This window comes from Sarcophilus harrisii, chromosome 2, assembly GCF_902635505.1.
Source record: "Sarcophilus harrisii chromosome 2, mSarHar1.11, whole genome shotgun sequence".
Taxonomy (NCBI): domain Eukaryota; kingdom Metazoa; phylum Chordata; class Mammalia; order Dasyuromorphia; family Dasyuridae; genus Sarcophilus; species Sarcophilus harrisii.
The window spans coordinates 7758752-7780248 of NC_045427.1; the positions used below are offsets into that span (position 1 = coordinate 7758752).

Sequence of the window (21497 nt, forward strand, 5' to 3'; positions counted from 1 at the left end):
GATTATGAAATCATTCCAGGAAAAAAGCTTCGACATCACATTTCCTCCTCGGCTAATAAAAAAGTATTGACTGGGAATCATTTTCATCCTAAAACAAAATTTAGATTAGAAAATATATCTTAAATGCAGGAGCAAAAAAAAATTGGAAGAAACACAGCAAGGAAGAAGGACTGGTAAAGGACGAGTAAACTGAGGTCTAACAAGGGCATGGAAAGATAATTTTTCTGCATGATCATGCACCTGTGTGGCTATACAGATTCAGGGCATAATTCAGAAGGAAGTGGCAAACTAATTACTACAATATTCCAGGAAACGTTCATCGAACTGGACTGAAAGTCATTGAAATAACTAAACTCTACTTTACAAAAATCAACTACATTTTAAAGACTGCTTAAAATAGAGAGAACTTTAGCAACCAGATAGGCCAAGTCCTTTTATATAGATGTGGAAACTGAGGTACAGAGTAGGACTGTTGGTTTGCCCAGAGATACAGCACACACAAGAGGGCTTAGTCAGGAACGAGGGGATCTAAGAATTTCAGAATCAGAAGAGATTTCGTTGACCAATAGGGTCAGTGTGATGTACTGGAAAGGATGCTGATTTGGGAATATATCAAATTAGTTGGGATCCCAGCTTTATGTCTGACCTCCTGAGTGATCTTGAGCAAAATACTGCCCCTGCCTGGGCCCTAGTTGTCCAAGCCATTGGACTAGAGTTTGTTTGGGACCACCTTCCATTTACATTTGCAGGTACACAGCATGTTGTCACCTCCATTAGAATATGACTGAAACTTGACCCTTCTGTGTACTTCCAGGGCTTAGCAACCTGTCTGACACACAGTAAGTGTTTAATAAAGGCCTTGCCCGGTACCCTACCTGTTAAATAATAAGTACTTAAGAAGGTCTTGCTTAGTACCCTGTATGACATATAGTAAATGCTTAATAAATGTTTTGTATACTGCCTGATACATGATAAGTGCTTAATAAATGACTTGTTTAGTATCCTACTTGACATGCAATAAGTGCTTAATAAATGCCCTGTTTAGCAATAAGTGTTTCATAAATACCTTGCTTGGTACCCTCCCTGATATATAATAAATGCTTAATAATCGCCTTGCTTAGCACCTGCCTGACATACAGTGAATGCTAAATAAGTGCCTTGCTTAGTATCCTGCCTGTTACACAATAAGTGCTTAATAAATGATTTGTTTAGCATCCTATCTGACATGCAATAAGTGCTTAATAAATGCCCTGTTTAGCAATAAGTGCTTAATCAGTGCCTTGCTTGGTACCCTGCCTAATATATAATAAGTGCTTAAAAGATGTCTTGCTTATACCCTGCCTGACATACAGTAAGTGTTTAATAAATATCTTTTAAGTGAGTGACTGACTGAGAAAACTTAAAAGGGGTCACCAGTGCCTAAATAATTCCATTAAAGCAGAACACTCCCAAGAAAGCTGGATCCACCTTTTCATAGATCTCATTATTAGGCTATTTTTCTTGCCTTAAAGCTGCCATCTTTTTTCTCCATTGATCCCAGTTCTTTTTTTTTTTTTTTTTGGTCCAATAGAAGCAAATACAGTTTCAAAATTAGGGCCTTGTAGGATTTGAGGCCGGCTCTCATTCCCCAGCCTCCCAGGCTTCTTATACACTGTCCCAGGCCCAGGTTCTGAACTGATAAAAGATGCCAACTTAAGATCATGAGGACTTGCCCTCGTTAAGAAAGGCATAGGAACATGAATCTAAGAAGAGCACTGTCCCAGGAGAACTGGCTTGTCCTGAGAGCGGGGGCACCCCATGTCCCCACATAATTCAGCTCCCGGGGGCTCCTGGGTTGTCTCCTAGCTTCTTTTCTTAGAATCTATTCAGCATCATGTTTCCATTTGCTTCTCCACATTATCCCTGTAGTGTTACAGTCAGACTGTTTGAAGCTAAAATATCGATTTCATTATACCATAGGACCAGTGAAGCAACACAAAAAGGTGGATGGAGTGTTTATGCTGTGGTATCGTACAACGCACATTAGACTTCAGCTCAACAAATACCAGTGTGGAATCCAGGTTCTTTTTTAACTTTATTTTTCAATATTTTGTTCAAATTTTGAGTTATAAGTTTTCCTTCCCTTTCTCCCATCTCCCACCTCCTACTGAAAGAGCAAGCAGTTTGACTTACCTTGTACATGTGTAGTCTTACAAAATACAATTCCACAGAATGACTGTGAAAAAAACAGATAAGAAAAAAAATAAAGAAAAATATCTTTGATCTTCATTCAAAATCCAATAATTTTTTTTCCACAGATGGACAGCACCTTTCATCATAAATCCTTCAGAATTTTCTGATAATATTGCTTTTTTTAAAAATTAATTAATTTATTTAATTTTCCTCCAGTTACATTCAATTTGTTTTTAATTTTTTTGTGTTCTACTTTCTCTCCCTTATCTCCATCCACAATTAAGAAATCACATGTGAAGTTATACAAAACATTTCCATAAAAATCAATTTGTGAAAAAAAACATGTCTTTCAAATGAATGTAAATAATCATATTTTGAATTAATGCAACTAGTTAATAAAAATAATTTTCATTATTGAAATAATGAAAGTAAAATGAAATGAATGATAAATAACCTTATGAAAATAAAAACCTTCAAGAAAAAATTAAGTTAAAAATAAAGAGAGAGAGAAAGAAAAAAAATGCTTTAATCTGTATTCAGACACAATCAGTTCCTTCTCTGGGTATAGATAGGACTTTTCATCCTAAGGCCTTCAGAGTAGGTGTGGGTGATTGCACTATTGAGAATAACTAAGTCATTTACAGCTGATCATCCCAGAATTGCTATTACTTTGTATACAATATATTTTACTTTATACCTGAAGGACTTTCCAGGATTTTTTTTCCCTTTAACAACATCCTGCTCATCATTTCTCAGAGAACAATAATATTCAGTCAGAGAAATTTATTTTGAAAATTGTTTACAATTACTATTACTAATTGTATTTCCCTCCATTTATTGTCTCGCTTCTTTCACCTTATCCCTTTTCAAAATGTTTTGCTATTGACCACTTCTACCCCCAATATGCTCTCTCTTTCATCACTCTTCCCCATTTCCTGTATCCCATTCCCCTCTTATTTTCCTGCAAAGTAAGATAGACTCCCATACCCCTTTTGAGAATATATGTCATTTCCTATTTGAACCAATTCTAATGAGAGTTAGGTTTGCTCACTCATCCTTTCTTCCTGCTCTTCCCCTCCACTGTAAAAGTTTTTTTTTTTTGCCTCTTTTTTATGGCAGATAGCTTGCACCATCCCACTTCTCTCTTTCCATTTGTTCTAGTGTGTTCTCTCATACCTCAATTTAATCACTTTTGAAAAAAAAATATCCCTGCATATTCAACTCACACCCATGCCCTTTGTTGACAGATACTCCTTCTCATTGCCATAATAATGAGAACATTCTAATGAGTTACAGTATCATCCTCCCATCTTGGACTATAGATAGATAAAACTTATTAAATCCCTTATTGTATCACTTTCCTGATTACCTCCTTATACTTCTGTAGAGTCATATATATATATATATATACATATATATATATATATGTATATATATATATATATGACTAGAGAAAAAAATATATATATACACACAGAGAGAGAGAGAAAGAGAAAGAGAGAGAGAGAGAGAGAGAGAGAGAGAGAGAGAGAGAGAATGTCTGACTGGTGGTTATAGAGATGGTCACTGAAAATCTGGAAGGTGAGGAGATCACCAGGTGAAACAGGAGAGTTTGGGGGAATCCATATGGACATGATGTGGAAGAAGAACCAGAAAAGGACACAGGAGTAGGATATAAGAGGAAAACCAGGAGATAACAGCATCCATGGAAAAAGAAAGAAAAAAGACTGAGATCAATAGTGTCAGAGAGTACCAAGAAATCAAAAAGAATGAGGATGGAGAAAAGGCTATTAATTAATTAAGAGCTTACTAAACTTGGATCAGTGACCTGAACAGTAAACCGGGGGTTCTTTAACCTTGATGTCATACTTGTGGTAAACCTTGTGGACCCCCCTCTCAGAAGGTCCAAGATCAAATCCTGCTCAGACACTTGGACCCTAGGACAATCCTTTACAATTCCTCAGCCTCAGTTTCCTCATATGTAAAATGGGGGAAATAGTAGTACCTACCACCCAGGTTGTTTTTCAGAATAAAATAATATAGTGCTATACGAATGTTAACTTCCAGCTGGAAGGAACGTTAAGAATATATATAGCCTAATTTGTTCATTTAATGGAAGATGAAAATGAGTCTCTGAGAGATTGATATTACACAATAATGGACTATAATTATTAGTTAGAAACAAGGAATATGCCAGGATGTTCACCTGACCTCAAGAGCCAAGGGGTGTAGTAAAAAATAACAATATGTGATTTTGAGGAGGGGCAGTCTGCTCTAGAGAGAAAGGCAAGTCACTCAGCTAACTAGTCTAAGAGAAGCAAAAGAAAACTATTAAGTTATTATTCATATCCTTCAATTCTCTAGGGCTCATTTTCTTGATCTGTAAATTGGGGGCCTTCATCTTAGTGACATCTTCCAGCTCCAACCCTAAGGCCGACCCCACAATCTCTCCGTTGCCTTCTTCATAATGGGGATGTGTGGACTGCCTGACTTCTGAGAATCCTTCTAGTTCTAAGTCTCTGAATGCATCAACATATAGGACAGAGAGAATAATCAAGTCAGAACTCCACAGAGCTGAACAAAAACCACAATAACTGAGAGGGGTGGGAGGTGGATCAGCTGAAGAAGACTAAGAAAGCTAAGAAGGCTAATAAAGAAGTAGGGGTGAACATGGGAAGAGGAGTGAAATATGACAGAGAATAGTCATCCGTATGGGGGCTCTGGATACTTCAGAAGGCCAAGGACAAGTCCAGTCATCCTCAGAAGCTGATGGCTGCACAGCCTCAGTATAGATTGCTTTCTGGAAATTCTATTTTTTTCATAAGATTCAATTTCTATTCCTCTTTTAATATGATCTGCATCTCCTTCCTAATTTCAGCAATCACTAAAGATTACTAGCAATAGCTTATCAGTTAATGACAAGAACAGCTGGGCCCCCATTACAGGATGCATTTTAATCAGTTCATTGAAAGCAGAGTCAGGAGCTAAAAGCTATCTATTTTCTCCTGGATCATTGCATAATATAATTAAAAGTATTTTGTCAGCTGCCCCAAGCCAGACAAGTTTGAATTCTCTGTCCTGGAAGGGAGAATGTGGACTGCCTGCATTTCTAACACTTGAGTTACTTGTCCTGGAAACCACTGCCTCATTCTGACCAATTACTTTAGTTTTTGAAAATTCTATCTTACTAACTGGTCAGTGTGGAGGCTTTCTCAAAAGATGAGTATTTTTCCCAACAGCCAAAGTGAAGAGTGCTGGTTGGGGAATCCAACAGTCTGGGGTCACATCTCAGTTCTGCCACTTAGTACCTGTGGAAATTGGACTAAGTCACCAATCACTGGACCTCAATTACCTTTTCTGAGGGGGTGACATCAGGTGCCTTCCATGTTCTGATCTAGAAAGCCAGATTGACAAGGGATAGGTGAGGCTCCTTAATCATACTTGCCTTTGAAATCAAGGACCTGAATCATGAAGTCAGGGGTTCTTTTGCCTTTATGTCACAGCTAGGCTTAAGTTTATAAACTCAATCTCAAAATATGTATGCAGGTTATAAAGGAAATCAATTACATTGTCATGTTTTATATATGTATATGTGTGTATATATGTGAATTTATATACATATATTATCACATATAATATATGTATTGCATTATTATTATTATAGAACATTATATATGTATATACATATATATATATATGTATGTATGTATATGTTCATGGACCCTAAGCTAGATATAATCCTTGATGATGAAAGTTTTTCAGTGATACAGATTCAATCCATTTCATGCTCTGTCTCTAGAAATAGCTGTAGCCTTTGTCTATTAGAAATCACAGTAGAGTGACAAGAACACCAAATTTGGAGGTAAAAATCCTGAATTCCAATCATGGCTCTGCCATTTAGTGTATGGATGTGTTTGGTCAGGTCATTTCAACTCCCTGGGTCCAAATTTTGTCATCTTTGAAACAAGGGCATTGAACTAGAAAACATCTAAAGAAATGTTTAGCTCTGTATTTATGATTCTATAATATGCCGCCATCAAAATATTGGTGACATACATGAAAGGCATTAATTGGACAAAATTTTTTGTGTTCAAAGATCAACATGAGAGAAGGAGATGCTTTTCATGCCCAACTTAAAGTGAAATACTGTAAATTAGGCAAACACTGAATTGCAAGGGGGTGACAATATCCCTCTGAAGGTTGAAAGGATCAGAGAAAATCCAAATTAATGTATTTCCTATCTAGTTCTCCTTTGGGTTGGTTGGTCTCCAAGATCTTTTCACATCTGATATCATAGAAAACCAGTAATTGAGAAAGAGGGCACCACAAAATGCTAAGACAAGATAATTGTGTGATAAGCACCCATCAATCCTGTATTGATTGGAATAAAGATTTTACAATTTTAATAGGACCAGTCCAAATAGAAATTCAGAGACACAAATCAATTCTTTCATTCAACCGAAGATTGCACAAAGAGAAATTTAGAAACCTATTGAACCCTTCCTCCAGAGAAGCCATCAAAAGTGTAGGTTAAAATGTTAATAGCCTAACCATCTTCAGAACAGAGAAGCCCCAAAGGTACCTGAAACCTCTACAGCCCTATTGGGGGGGGGGGGAGGGACAGGAATCATGGAATGAATGGACCAGGAATCCCCAGGCTCTCCCAATGGAGTGCTGTGAGCACAATGATTTCAGATGCAAGGACTTTGCTCTGATTGAGATACTCCAGTACAGGGCGAAATCTATCATATTCTGACATGACATGGTCCAGAGACCTGTGATGTCAACAATGGGAAGAGAAGCAGTCCGGGACTCTTGGAGGAGGAAGTCTCAAAAGGGATTAGAAATCTGCAATGTTCTGGGCACTCTGCCCATGGCAGGGTCTGGAGTCATCAATGCTCAAACTGGGACACAATCTCCAGGGTTAGAATTCTGGAGAGTTTGGATCTGAGACAATTGAAACAATTCTGATCACAGACATTCCATAAAGAATTCAAGGGCTGGAACTGCAGTAGGACCAGAAACTTGTCATAGAGGAGAAATAGTAGCAGGAGCCCAGATAAAAGAGACCATAACTAAATAGGACATGACCACTCCAGACAAGTTTACAAAAGCACCCAATCCCTAGTCCAGTCCTGATAAAAAATAATAACGGTAGTGACAACAACAAAAATACTAACAACAAATCAGGAACTGGTTGGACGAAAACAGTAAAGGGGAGAAGACGCCAAATACTGAAAGACTATGAAAAATCAAAAACTATGCAAAAGATAGACTGAAAAGAGAGGAGACAGATTTAGAGACAGACAAACAGAGACAGAGAAAGAGAGAAAAATACACATAAAAAGAGACATAGACATACAGAGACAGAGATACAGGTATCTATAAATATTACATCAAAACCTGGAAGAAATGAAAGAGAAAAAATGTAATGATATGAAAAATGTTACTTATAATAATAATAGCTAATAATGTCTACTATGTTCCAGGCACAGTGCTAAGAGCTTTACAAATATTATTTCATTTGATCTTCATTTTCACATGTGAACAAACTGAAGTAACTAGAAGTTGCCTAACTTAACAGGCAAAGCCAAGATAGCAGAGAGTGGACATGTCTCTATGTGATCTCTTCTTATCTCCCCTAAATTAACAGCAGATTAAGCCTCTGAACTGGTTTTGGAGTGACAGAACCCGCAAATATTTGGAGAACAACAAATTTCCAAAAGAAGTTTGGAAGAACCTCAAAATAGATCTGTTTTAATCAGGCAGGGGGAGAAGCTATGGAGCCCAGAATACAGTGCAGAGTGTTCAGGGCAAAGAGTTGGGGCTGGGAGCCAGAGCGTTGCTATACTAGGGAATCTACTGCAAGGCTCTCAGGCTACTCTGTTCTGGTTACAAGCCAGTGGATCAGCAATTTGGCCTGAGACATCCCCAGCAAATACAAAAGGCAAATACTGAGAAATTATGAATCCCAGAAAAATAGGACCTGGCCATGTCTACCCAGGACCAGAAGTCAGTCAGTATCATGGGCCCCAGGGCAAACTTAAGTAGCTGTCAACACTTTGACGTAAGAGCAAACTTCAACCCTTATTTTAAAAATGAGCAAAAAAGCAAACAGAACTTTGATCACAGACAACTTTTATGGAGCAAGAGAAGTCAAACCTTGAGGATCCTAAAGGCAAATCAGCTCCAAAGGAAGCCCCCCAAAATGATATCAGTTGGTCCCCATTTCACAAGGTTATCTTAGAAGATTTCAAAAAGTATCTTAAAAGAGAGAAGAAAAATGGGAAAAAGAAATGAGAACTTTGGAACATGGTTTGGAAAAAGAAAAACAGAAATTATCCGAAGAAGATCCCTTAAAAATAGATTTGAAGAAATATAAAAAAGCATATAACTCCCTACAAAATAGATTTGATGAAATGGAAAAATCAAATAACTCCTTACCAAATAGATTTGATGAAATAGAAAAAGCAAAAAATGTGAAAAAGAAAACAATTCATTGAAAAACTGAATTTGTGAAATGGGAAAAAAGTACAATGAACAAAACACCACATTTAAAAGTTCAATTGGCCAAATGCGAAAGGAGATTAAAAAGATAACTGAAGAAAATAATTCACTAAAAATTAGAACAAATGGAAGTGAATGACACAATGAGAATTCAAAAATCAGTTAAACAAAACCAAAAAAGAAAGGAAAAGAAAAGAAAATGTTACTGGAAAAACAACTAACCTGGAAAATAGATCTAAGAAAAATAGTCTAAGGATTATTGGACTTCCTGAAAATCATGATGAAAAAAGAGTCTAGATATCAGCTGTCAGGAAATTATCAAGGAATATTGCTCAGAAATCCTAAACCCAGAGAATAAAATAGCCATTGAAAGAAATCACTGATCACTTCCTGAAAGAGACTCCAAAATGAAAAGTCCATGGAACATCATAGCTAAATTTCAGAATTATCAATTCAATTATAAAATATTGCAAGCAGTCAAGAGGAAACAATTCAAATATTGAGGACCCACAATCAGGATTACCCATGATTTAGAACTTTCCACCTTAAAGAATCAAAGGGCATGGAACTTGCATTGCAGCCAAGGAGCAACTATCCAGCAAAACTGAACATCATCTTTCAGAGAAAAAGATGGACATTCAGTAAAACAGGTGAATTTTATCAATTTCTGATAAAAAAAAAACAGAGCTGAATAGAAAATTTGATCTTCAAATACAGAACTCAAGAGAAACAAAAAAAAAAGGTAAAAAGGAAAGAAAAATAACTTTCTTTTAAAAGTTAAAAAGTTGATATCCCTATATGGGAAGATAATATGTTTAACTCTTGAGATCTATATTTCTTTTATTTAGAGGGTGCCCGTATAATTTGGTTTTATTATGCTGATTTAAAAAAAAACTAGAGGAGGAAAGATAATTCTAGCGAAAGGAGAGAAAAATGGAGTTAAAATGAAGTAAATTGCATCTGATGAAGAAGCAAAAAAGACCTGCTGCAATTGAGGGAAAGAGGAGACGGGGGTGAGCATTGTGTAAATCTTACTCTCATCAGATTTGACTCAAAGAGAGAATATCAGACAAATTTAGCTTCACAGAGAAGCTTGTTTTACCCTAATAGGGAAGTAGAAGGGAAAGGGAGAAAGAAAGGAAGTTGGTTAATAAAAGGGAGAACAGAAATAGATGGGGAAAGGTGTAAGAAAGGGGAAGGGGCTGTAAAAGGGAAGGGCTATTTGAGGAAGGGGTGATTACTGATAAAATACTGGGGAGAAGGGGAAAAGGGAAAGGGAAGAGAAAAGTATAATTGGGGGTAAACAACATGGCAGGAAATACAGTTAGTAATTTTATCTGTGAATGTGAATAGGACGAATTGTCCCATAAAATAGAAGTGGATAGCAGACTGGATTAAAAGCCAGAATTCTACAATTTGTTGTTAAAAGAAACTCATTTAAAGGAGAGTGATAAATTTAGAGTAAAGGTAAAAAAAAAAATTTTTAAAAATAGAGTAAAGGTAAAAGACTGGAACAAAATCTGTTATGCTTCAGCTGACATTAAAAAAAATAAAAAAAGTAGGGATAGCAATCCTGATCTCAGATCAAACAAAAGATATATATATATATAATTAAAAAAGATAAGGAAGGAAACTACAACCCACTTAAAAGTATCATAAATAACAAAGTAATATCAATACTAAACATATATGCCCCAAGTGGTATAGTACCCAAATTCTTAGAGGAGAAATTAAGAGATCTGCAAGAAAAATTAGACAGCAAAACTGTATTAGTGGGGGATCTCAACTTTGCTCTCTCAGAACTAGATAAATCAAACCACAACATAAATAAGAAAGAGCTTAAGGAGATAAATATAATTCTAGAAAAGTTAGGGATAATAGATCTTTGGAGAAAAGTGAATGGACACAGAAAGGACTATGCTTTTTTTTTCTCAGTGGTACATGGAATTTATACAAAAATTGACCCTGTATTAGGGCATAAGAATCTCAAAATCAAGACAGAAATAATTAATGTATTTTTTGCAGATCATGATGGAATAAAATTTATATGCAATAAAAAGTCAGGGGAAAATAGACCAAAAAATAATTGGAAACTAGATAATCTAATCCTAAAGAATGAGTGGGTAAAACAACAAATCATAGACACATTCAATAATTTCATCCAAAAGAATAACAGTAATAAGGCAACATGCCAAAATTTGTGGGATGTGGCCAAAGTGGTTATTAGGGGAAATTTTATATCTCTAGATACTTATTTGCATAAAATAGAGGGGAAAAAAGATCAATGAATTGGGCTTGCAACTAAAAAAGCTAAAAAAAATTTAAAGAACAAATTTAAAACCCCCAATTAAACACCAAATTTTAAATTCTGAAAACAAAAGGGAGATTAATAAAATTTAAAGTAAGAAAATCATAGAATTAATTAATAAAACTAAGAAATGGTTTCATGAAATAGATAAATCTTCAGTTAATTTAATTAAAAAGCAAAGAAGAAAATCAAATTGTTAGTCTCAAAAATGAAAAGGGAGAACCTTCCATCAATGAAGAGAAAATAAAAAAGTTATTTTGCCCAACTATATGTCAATAAATTTTATAATCTAAGTGAAATGGAGGAATAATTACAAAAAATATAAATTGCCCAAATTAATAGAAGAGAAAATAAATTACTTAAATAGTCCCATTTTAGAAATAGAAATAGAACAAGCTATTAATCAATGCCCTAAAAAAAATTATCTCCAGGACCAGATGGATTTATATGTGAATTCTACCAAACATTTAAAGAACAATTAATGCCAATACTATGCAAATTATTTGAAAAAAAGAGGGAAACAAGGTAACCTGAGAAATTCCTTTTATGGCACAGATATGGTGCTGATACCTAAACCAAGTTGGATGAAAACAGAGAAAGAAAATTATAGGCCAATTTCCCTAATGAATATTGATGAAAAATCTTAAATAAAACATTAGCAAAGTAATTACAGAAAGTCATCCTCAGGATGATATATCATGACCAAGTAGGATTTATAACAGGAATGTAGGACTGGTTCAATATTAGAAAAACTATTAGCATAACTGACTATATCAATAACCAAAGCAACCAAAATCACATAATTATCTCAATAGATGAAAAAAAAACGCATTTGATAAAATCCAACATACAATCCTGTTTAAAAACACTAGAGAGTATAAGAGTAAATTGAGTTTTCCTTAAAATGATCAGTAACGTCTACTTAAAACACCAACAAGCACCATTCCCAATAAGATCAGGGATGAAACAAGGTTGCTCATTATCACCAATGCTATTCAATATTGTATTAGAAATGTTAGCTTTGGAAATAAGAGAAGAAAAAGAGATAAAAGGAATTAGAGTGGATAATGAGCAAACCAAATTATCACTCTTTGCAGATGATGTGATGGTATACTTAGAGAACCCTAGAGAATCAACTTAAAAAGTACTAAAAACAATTCACAACTTAGCAAAGTTGCGAGATAAAAAATAAATCCACATAAATCATCGGCATTTTTATACATCACTAACAAAATCCAACAGCAAGAGACACAAAGAGAAATTCCATTCAAAATGACTGTCGATCTTATAAAATATTTGGGAATCTATTTGCCAAGGCAAAGTCAGGAATTTTACAAACACAACTATGAAATATTCTCTACATAAATAAAGTCAGATCTAAACAATTGGAAAATATCAAGTACTCATGGATAGGCTGAGCAAATATAATAAAAATGATAATACTACTTAAATTAATCTACTTATTTAGTGCCATACCAATCAAACTCCAAAGCAATTATTTTAAAGAACTACAAAAAATAATAACAAAGTTCAAGTGGAAGAAGAAGAGGTCAAGAATCCCAAGGGAATTAATGAAAAAAATGCAAATAAAGGTGGCATAGCTGTGTCAGATCTAAAATTATATTATAAAGCAACAGTCATCAAAACCATTTGGTACTGGCTAAGAAACAGCGTAGCCAATCAGTGGAATAGGTTAGGTTCAAAGGAAAAATAGTCAATGACTATAATAATCTAGTAGTTGACAAACCTAAAAACTCACTATTTTACAAAAACTGCTGGGAAAATTGGAAACTAGTATGGCAGAAACTAGGGACTGAACCACACCTAACACTGTATATACCAAGATAAGATCAAAATAAATTCAGAATTTAGACATAAGGATTGACATTATAAGAAAATTAGAAAAACAAAGGATAGTGTAGCTCTTAGATGTGTCGAATTTGTGGCCAAAGAAGAAATGGAAATCATTATTAAACAGTAAATAAATAATTTTGATTATATTAAGTTGAAAAATGTTTGTACCAATAACACTAAAGCACACAAGATTAGAAGAGATAAAATAAATTGGGAAATCATTTGTAAATAGGAAGGTTCTCATAAAGGCCTCATTTTGAAAATATACAGAGAACTGACTCAAATTTATAAGAATTCTATCCATTTTACAATGGATAAATGATCAAAGGATATGAACAGACAATTTTCAGATGGAGAAATTGAAGCAATTTCTAGTGATATGAAAAGGGGCTTTTTAAATCACTATTGATCAGAGAAATGCAAATTAAGACAACTCTGAGGTACCACTACCCTGAGATATATCTCAGATTGGCTAAGATGACAGAAAGAAATAATGATAAATGTTAGAGAGGAAGTGGGAAAAACTGGGACACTAATACATTGTTGGTGGAACTGTGAACGCATCCAACCATTCTGGAGAGCAGTTTGGAATTATGCTAAAAAAAAATTATCGAACTGTGCATACCCTTTGACCCAGCATGTTTCTACTGAAATTATATACCTAAGAGACCTTAAAAGAGGGAAAGGTAACCAAATGTGCAAAAAATGTTTGTGGCAGCTCTTTTTGCAGTAACAAGAAACTGGAAACTGAGTGGATGCCCATTAATTGGAGAATGGCTGAATCAATTAAGGTTTTTGAGTGTTATGGAATATGATTGTTCTATAAGAAATGACCAGCAAGATGATTTCAGAGAGGCCTGGAGAGACTTACATGAACTAATGCTAAGTGAAAGAGCAGAATCAGGAGATTATTGTACACAGCAACAAGAATATTATACGATGATCAACTTTGATGATTCAGGACAATTCCAATGATCTTGTGATGATGAGAGTCATCTACATCCAGAGAAAAGACTGAGGGAAATGAGGATGGATCACAACATAGCATTTTCACTCTTTTTGTTGTTTGATTGAATTTTAATTTCTTTCTCATTTTTTTTTCCTTTTTGATCTGATTTTTCTTGTGCCACAAGATATTTGTATAAATGTGTATTGCTTATATTGGATTTACATATATATTTTTACCATGTTTAACATATATTGGATTAGTTGCCATCTAGGGGAAGGGATAGGGAGAAGAGGGGAAAACTGGAACACAAAGTTTGGCAAGGGTCAGTGTTGAAAAATTGTCCTTGCATATGTTTTAAAAATAAAAAGCTTCAAAAATTAAAAAAAAAACAATTCTGCTTTGATTGGGATCTTAATATTTGCCTCAAGAATCAAATCTGACTAGATTATTCTTAAGAAATATTTTTTATTTAATCATTTGCAGTTATTTCTGAATCTTTATGGCTCCATTTCAGGTTTTCTTGACAAACAATTGACACTTTTTACAATGGTTTACTACATCTTTTCTAGCTCATTTCATATAGGAGGAAATTAAGACAAACAGGATTGACTTGTCCAGGGTCCCACAGCTAGGAAATCTATTAGGCTGGGTTTAAATTCAGGTCTTCTTGACTCCAAACCTGATACTCTATCCACTGTGTCACCTGGCCACCATTAAGCAGGAACAAGGATGGGAGAAAAGAACACACTTGGAAAGAAATTAGGAAAGAGGGTGTAAAATTTACATGTTCTCATAGTTGATTTGTGCAAGAAGAAAAATACTAAATCATGGAATAAAATGTGGAAAGTGAGACTATCATATCAACTTCAGTATTATCCCACCTTAAAAATATCATTGAATATGCAATACAAAGAGTTTGCTATAGCAGAGAAATGAATTCTATACCAATTTGCCTAATGCATAGCTGTGCAAAACAGTTACAGAGGAAGCAAAACAAGCAAAATAAACCTCTAGTTGAAAAGTAGTTTATAAAGAAAAAGAATTGAAAGAAAAGAAAGTCTAAAAAGTTAGGGGTGAAGGTCTAGGCCAGATGACATTAGTATCGCTGCACCAGTCAATTTCAATTACAGAGCATATGTAGATCCCATTGCTTCCCCTCACTATATTCTTCTTTTCAAAAGGGGTGGGGATGGAGAGGAGAACTAAAGATATAAAATGATAGCTTGAAGGGATATATACAAATAATAATCGCAACCATAAATATGGATGTAATGATATAAAATGAAAGAGGACAGCAGACTAGATTATAAAGCAGAATTCAGCAATATGTTGCTTACAAGAAGTAATTTAATCACAAAGAATCACATAAATTTACAATGATGAGCTGGAGCAGAATTTGTTATGCTTTAGGCTAACAAAAAGACAAGGATAGCAATCATGATAGCAAAGAAGGCAACAGCAAAAACTAAATACATCTAAAAGATAAACCAGAAAACTGATTAAATGGCGTATTATGAATACTTCATTAAATGTAAACAGAGACATAGCATCTAAAGACTGAAAGTAAATTTTCTCAGGTTCCTAGGAGAAATAAATAGCAAAGGTATAATACCTTATTTTGTCCCCATCAGACCTAGCAATATCTAAAATACAAACAAGAAACAAGTTAAAATATCAATATAATGTAAGCTTAATGTAAATGTAACAAATCTTTTGTCATTATTGAATGGGAAAGATAAGAAGGAATAAGCATGTTTTTAGCTAGATTTGGGGGATTTTAAGAAAATTGACCATGGGCTGGAACATTAAAAAAAATGGCAAAGAACTGGAAACTGAGTGGATGCCCATCATTTGGGGAAGAGCTGAATAAGTTACGGTATATGAATGTTATGGAATATCATTGTTCTGTAAGAAATGATCAGCAGGATGATTTCAGAGAAGCCTGGAGAGATTTACATGAACTGATGCTGATTGAAGTGAGTAGAACCAAGAGAACATTGTACACGGCAACAGCAAGATTGTGTGATGATCAATTCTGATGGATGTGGTTGTTTTCAACAATGAGGTGATTCAGATCAATTTCAATAGACTTGTGATGGGAAAAAGAGAAGAGAAAAATAACTGTACCAATATATTTAATGTACCAACAGTTTTAATAATCGCAAAAAGACTTTAATAATATATTTAAAATTGTGCACACTGACCAGGTCAGCATTATACTGGGAATACAGGGTGATCTTTCTACTAGTAAAACTAATCAAATTGATTTTATTTTTAAATTTAAAAAAGCACAATCACGCTAATAGAGACAGGAAAAAAAAGGTTTTAACAAAATATAGGACCCATTTCCATTAAGAATATTAAATAATAAAATGAAACTTTCCTTAATATCATTGATTGTTGTTCTTTCTTGTTGAAGAGGATCAAAATGACATCACTTTGTTGAGTTTTAATGTGTCCAACTGTGGATAATCAGACCAATATGAAGTCTGGAAGCGCTACCACAGGTGAGACACAAATAGTCTCTATGAACATTTGGGGAGGATTCTCTACCTTTGAACATCTCGTGTTTATTTTGAACTAATTCAATTCTGCTTTGATCATAGAGCACAGCATCTTCCCTTTTGAGGGCACGCTATGTTGGGCAGTCCTGTGCCAACATTTCCCATGTCGTACAGTCACTGTACTAAAATTCTTAAAAAATAGACCTTGAGAGTGTCCTTGTTTTGCTTTCTCTGACCACCTAGTGAGCACTTTTTCTGTGAGAATGCTCCATAAAATTGTCTTTTTTGCCAAGCATCCTTTTGGTGTTCGAACAATGTGGCCAGCCCACCAAAGTTGTGCTCTCTCAGTAAAGTTGGAATCCCTGGCAGTTTGAACTTCAGTGTCTGGTCCCTTTTCCTGCCAGGGGATTTTCAGAATCCTCCTAAAATAATTAAAATGGAAGCCATTCAGCTTCTTGACATGGCGATGGTAGACTATCCAGGTTCCACAGGGATACAACAATGAGGTCAGCACAATAGCTTCGTTTGGTAGTCAGCCTAATACTCTTCTTTCCCACATTTTCCTTGGAGCCTCCCAAACACTGAGCTAACTCTGGCAATGCAAATGTCACATCATTATCATTTGGACATCCCTGGAAAGTATACTTTCCCAATTTAAGTGGACATAACCTACAACACTCAAAACTTCTCCATTACTGATGGTTCCACATATGGATAATATGGTGCTAACTGATGAAGCATCTATGTTTCCTTGGTGCTAATTACTGGGTTACAGTATGGCCTTAAAAATTACCTAAATGTGGCAATTTCATTAAAATGATATCTTTACAAAACCAAACTTTGCAATTATATAAAAAAAATTAAAGACTGGTCCACAAAAATTAGGAGTAAGATGAGGATGCTTATTAGAATCATATTATTTGCTAGAGTTCTAGAAATACAAACTATAGAGAAATTGAGATGATAAACTAAGACAAAAGCAGAAAAGACTTTGCTTTGTGTTTGGTTTATTTTTACAAATAGTATTATAATCTATTTGCAAAAAAGAACTTGGAGGTTAAACTAAATGAATCATTGAGTGATTAAAATGGTATTAAGTGGTCATTCTTGTTCAATCATTCATTAGTCATGCCTGGCTCTTTGTGACCCCATTTGGGGTTTTCTTGTTAGAAATACTGGAGTGGCTTGCCATTTCCTTCTTCACCTCATTTTGCAAATGAGGAACTGAGGCAAACAGGATTAAGTGAGTTGCCCACAGTCACACAGCTAGTGTCTGAGGCTGGATTTGAACTCAAGAGGATGATTCTTCTGACTCTAGGCCAGGTACTTCATCCCTTGTATCATCACCTTGCTGCCCCATGCTGTAGTCCATCTCATCTTTACAAACACACAAAAGACTTAAAGGTATAGGAAATAGGAGATGGGGATAGGAGATGGCACAGAATCATTGTCCATTTACCAGTAAAGAGGCATTTTCCTCAGCAAAGCAAATGAGCTGAATCCAGAGCACATATAAAATTCCCTCAAGATTTCTTGAAAGATCTAACCACAGAGACAACTTTTCTTGATGATCATCTGATTGATCGATGAGTCTTCCTGACTCCAGGGCCAGCACTCTATCTAGTGTGCCATGTAGATGATCTAAAATTTTGTTTATTTTTTGTAAATAACAACAAAGTTCATATGGAAAAACAAAAGGTCAAGAATTTCAAGGGAATTAATGAAAAAAAAATCAAATGATGGTGGCTTAGCTGTACCAGATCTAAAATTATATTATAGAGCAGCAGTTACCAAAACTATTTGGTATTGGCTAAGGAATAGATTAGTTGATCAGTGGAATAGAGTAGGTTCAAGGGATAAAACAGTCAACAAATATAGCAACCTAGTCTTTGACAAACCCAAAGATCCCAGCTTTTGGGATAAGAACTTACTGTTTGATAAAAATTGCTGGGAAAATTGGAAACTAATATGGCAGAAACTAGGCATTGATCCATACTTAACGCCATACACCAAGATAAGGTCAAAATGGGTTCATGACCTAGGCATAAAGAATGAAATCATTAATAAATTAGAGGAACATAGGATAGTTTACATCTCAGACCTGTGGAAGGGGAAGGTCTTTATGACCAAAGCAGAACTAGAGATCATTACTGACCACAAAATAGAAAATTTTGATTATACCAAACTGAAAAGTTTTTGTACAAACAAATCTAATGCAGACAAGATTAGAAGGGAAGCAATAAACTGGGAAAATATTTTTACAGTCAAAGGTTCTGATAAAGGCCTCATTTCCAAAATATATAGAGAATTAACTCTAATTTATAAAAATCAAGCTCATTCTCCAATTGAAAATGGTCAAAGGATATGAACAGACAATTCCTCAGATGAAGAAATTGAAACTATTTCTAGTCATATGAAAAGATGCTCCAAGTCATTATTAATCAGAGAAATGCAAATTAAGACAACTCTAAGATACTACTACACACCTGTCAGATTGGCTAAAATGACAGGAAAAATAATGATGATTGTTGGAGGGGATGTGGGAAAACTGGGACATTGATTCATTGTTGGTGGAGTTGTGAACGAATCCAACCATTTTGGAGAGTAGTTTGAACTATGCTCAAAAAGTTATCAAACTGTGCATACCCTTTGATCCAGCAGTGTTACTACTGGGATTATATCCCAAAGAGATTATAAAGAAGGAAAGGGACCTGTATGTGCACGAATGTTTGTGGCAGCCCTTTTGTAGTGGCTAGAAACTGAAACTGAATGGATGTCCATCAGTTGGAGAATGGCTGAATAAATTGTGGTATATGAAAATTATGGAATATTACTGTTCTGTAAGAAATGACCAACAGGATGATTTCAGAAAGGCCTGAGAGACTTACACGAACTGATGCTGAGTGAAATGAGCAGGACCAGGAGATCATTATATACTTCAACAAAATACTAGATGATGACCAGTTCTGATGGATCAGGCCATCCTCAGCAACAAGATCAACCAAATCATTTCTAATGGAGCAGTAATGAACTGAACCAGCTATACCCAGAAAAAGAACTCTGGGGATGACTAAAACCATTACATTGAATTCCTCAATCCCTATATTTATGCACACCTGCATTTTTGATTTCCTTCACAAGCTAATTGTACAATAATTTAGAGTCTGATTCTTTTTGTACAGCAAAATAATGTTTTGGTCATGTATACTTATTATGTATCTAAGTTATATTTTAATATATTTAACATCTACTGGTCATCCTGCCATTTAGGGAGGTGGGGGTAAGAGTGAAAATGGAACAAGAGGTTTGGCAATTGTTAATGCTGTAAAGTTACCCATGTATATATCCTGTAAATAAAAGGCTATTAAATTAAAAAATAAAAAAAAAAAAAAAAAAAAAAAAAAAAGAAAAAAAAAAAAAAAAAAAAAAAATAAAATTTTGTTTATTTTTTGTCAACTCCAGTTCTAAGTTCTGTGAATGTAAAGTCAAACAAGCAAGACAATCCCTATTGTGAAGTAATTTACTAACAAGGGAATATTATTTGTAAAAATAAGTTAAAAAGAGAACTTCTGTTATGGGCACACTGAATCTGAGAAGAGCACAAAGGATGAATATCCAACCTCTAGCTTGGGTGTATGAGTAGGGTACCATGGATTGGAACTGATCTGGAAGAGACAAGGAAGCTTGTTAGTAGGCAAAATAAATCAAAGCTCTAAAATTAGGACTTAGGCTGATTCCAGCAGCTGAATTAAGCTTCTAGTGGGAATAGGATAATGAGATGAAAAGAAAAGATGGAGTACAGATGGCATGATTCGAAATAATAAAGTACGTGAAAAAATCGACTATAAAATAAGTCTACATAAATAATATTTTATATATTTAAAATAGAATCCAGTAGAAAAAGCTAGAACTAGAAATTTTACTCATGATAACTAGGAAATTAGGAATCCAACTACTAAGACACAAACAAGAATTACACAACTACAACCACAAAACATTGATCACATAAATATAAGCCTAAGTAATTGATTGGAGAATGCAATGTTTCTTAATAAAGCTCACATACTTCAATTTATTTATGTGATGCCATGTCAAACAAATGATCAGCTTTACTTTTTAGAAATGGAAAGACTCCCAAATCAATCTGCTTCTGGACAAATATAGGGTTTTCTATTGAATCCATTGAATCTACAAGAAGATCTGAAATTTTTTTTTCTTTTTAAAAAAGGGAAAAAACATGGGAAAAACTGAAGGAAAAAAAGGTGAACATAGAATGTGTTGATTTATATTCAGTCTCTATATTCTCTCTGGAAGTGGATGGCATTTTCTACCCAAAATTTATTGGGATTCCCTTGAATCATTGCACCACTGAGAAGAACCAAGTCTATCACGTTGATCACCACACAATCCTGCTGTTGCTGTGTACAATGTTTTCGTGGTTCTGCTTGATTCACTCAACATCAATTCATATAAATCTTTGCAAGCCTTTCTAAAATCATTCTATTCATCATTTTTCATGTTATAATAATAGCCCATTACTTTCACATACCATAACTTCTTCAGCCATTCCTCAATTGATGGGCATCTACTTGTTTTTCTATTGTTTGCCATAAAAAAAGAAGGTGCTACAAACATTTTTGTAAATGTGGGTTCACTACTGGATCATAGAATATATACAGCTTTATAGTCTTTTGGGCATAGTTCCAAATTGCTCCCTAAGAACGGTTGGATCATATCGTAACTCCAAATATGAATTTAGGGTCCCAGTTTTCCCACATCCCTTTCAACATTTATTATTATCTTTTCCTGTCATCTTTGTCAATCTCATAAATGTGAGGTGATACCTCAGAGTTGTTTTAATTTACATTTCTCTAATGAATAATAATGATTTAGAGCATTTTTATATGACTATAAATGACTTTAATTTCTTCATCTGAAAACTGTTTTCATTTTGACCATTTATCAAGTGATGAATTGTATTCTTTAAATTTGACTCCATCTTCTATATATTTTAGAAATGAAATTATGATCAGAAACACTGGCTATTAAAAATGTTTCCCAGCTTTCTGATGCCCTTCTAATCTTAGCTGCATTGGTTTTGTTGGTACAAAAACTTTTTTCATTTGTGTAATCAAAATTATTCATTTTTCCTTTTATAACATTCTCCAGTTCTGCTTTGTCCATAATTCCTCCCTCCTCCAAA

The 21497-nt window shown here is 34.6% G+C and overlaps 1 long non-coding RNA gene across 1 annotated transcript in view; it reads right to left on the bottom strand.

Annotated features, from left to right (window-relative positions):
- The window catches only part of LOC116421222, a 233496-nt gene that overhangs the window by 57903 nt on the left and 154096 nt on the right, over positions 1-21497 (bottom strand). The window contains exon 3 of the long non-coding RNA XR_004231517.1: positions 2173-2215. This is a non-coding gene — a long non-coding RNA (uncharacterized LOC116421222). The remainder of the gene's footprint in view (positions 1-2172; positions 2216-21497) is intronic.